The 1512-nt window shown below is 46.4% G+C and overlaps 1 pseudogene; it reads right to left on the bottom strand.

Annotated features, from left to right (window-relative positions):
• Window positions 1–252: 252 nt before the first annotated feature.
• Window positions 253–609, bottom strand: LOC112065103 (non-histone chromosomal protein HMG-14-like; annotated as a pseudogene).
• Between the last annotated feature and the right edge of the window lie 903 nt (window positions 610–1512).

Here is a 1512-nt window from a genome sequence, read left to right as displayed (position 1 = left end):
CAATCAAAACCTCCCATATTCAATATCCCACTATTTTCTGGTTGTACCAAAAAACAAACAACCAGCAAATGATTTCATCTCTTAAAAAAACCATTTACACTTAAAAAATAGGGTGAGGTGGGATTCCCTCCTTTGAAAAAATGTTTCTAGAGCTACTAAAAAACTTGCATTTACAAAAGAGTTGATAAAAATATTCCTCTGGATTGTACAAGAAGGGCAGCAGGGGCCACTGATAGGACCAGGTGTGTGATATTAATCAGACTTGGCTTCTTTCTCTCCTGCTTCATGAGAAGCTGGGCTCTCCTTGTTTTTAGTTTCTCCATTTTCTGCAGGCCTCTTGATTAGCCACTTCAGCCTGTTTTCCCTTTGCTCCGCTTTTCCCTTTTGTTTGCACTTTTTTGTCTGAAGATTTATCCTTTCCTGCCGCCTTTTTTGGCTTCGTTTCCACTTTTGCAGGAGCAGGTGTAGCTGACAACCTCGCCGATCTCCTCTTGCGCCCCTCCTTCGCAGCCCCCTCGGCGGAGCTGACCTTCCTCTTGGCCATCGTGGCGGCGGGGCAGGCGCGTGCCCGGTGCCTGCGGGCCGCGGCGCGCCGAGAGCCTTCGCGAAGCTGGGCTAACTGGCCGCTGCCGCTTCCTCCCGCCGCCCGAGCTCCTGGGACCCTCCCCTCACCGTAGTTTTGATTTGCTCTTCTCTAATGATTAGCGATGTTGAGCATCCTTTCATGTGTTTGTTGGCCATCTGCATATCTTCTAGGTCCTTCATTCTTAACTTACAAAAGAAGCAGGAGAAACCCCTAAACTAACAAATTTTAGTCGTTTTCGCTGATGTTTTTCCCCCTCTACTTGTGGATCAGTTGACCAGTTATTTTTTTAAAAAAAAGTTTTTCACACTTTGGTTGAAATAACAACATGGCAAATAGAATTAGGCTTCAGGTCTGAGGGCTACTCGGTGCATACTGAATTAGCGCGAAGGGAAGTGGATCGTCTTGAAGGACCTCCATGTGTTAGTGGAAGAGATGCCCCGAGCGCACCAGAGGAGTGGGTCAGGCTCCCAGGGACCTCGTCCTCTTTCCTTCTCCATTTACTGACAAGACAGTGGTGGTAGGAGGGGACATGGGTCTTTCTCCTCTGTATCTGGGGCCTCCAGCTTTGGGTCCATCTCCACAAAGACCCCAGATCCTACAGCACAACCATTCCCTCCATGATACTAGTTCCCATTAAACACTTCTTTTAGTACCACCTTCTCCCAATTTCCCTCCATTAATAATCTCTGATCATTACCTCACCATCCCCTGTTTGTCATCCCAGTTCTTCCATGCTATGTAGTTAATTTCCTATACTGTACATCCCCTATAAAGATGGAGAGTAGTTTCTGTTTCCTTGGCTGGACCCTAACTGATATATCTTCCCACTATGGCCACTTCGTAGCTTCATGTAAGAATGGTCAGGACAAATTCAAAATAAATATGAATTTTCTCCCAAAGGTATTTAGTGCCCACTATGTGTAAGC

Source organism: Physeter macrocephalus, chromosome 2 (assembly GCF_002837175.3).
Source record: "Physeter macrocephalus isolate SW-GA chromosome 2, ASM283717v5, whole genome shotgun sequence".
Classification (NCBI taxonomy): domain Eukaryota; kingdom Metazoa; phylum Chordata; class Mammalia; order Artiodactyla; family Physeteridae; genus Physeter; species Physeter macrocephalus.
The sequence above is the reverse complement of the archived record's forward strand: the minus strand, read 5'-3'. Positions and strand labels throughout refer to the sequence as shown.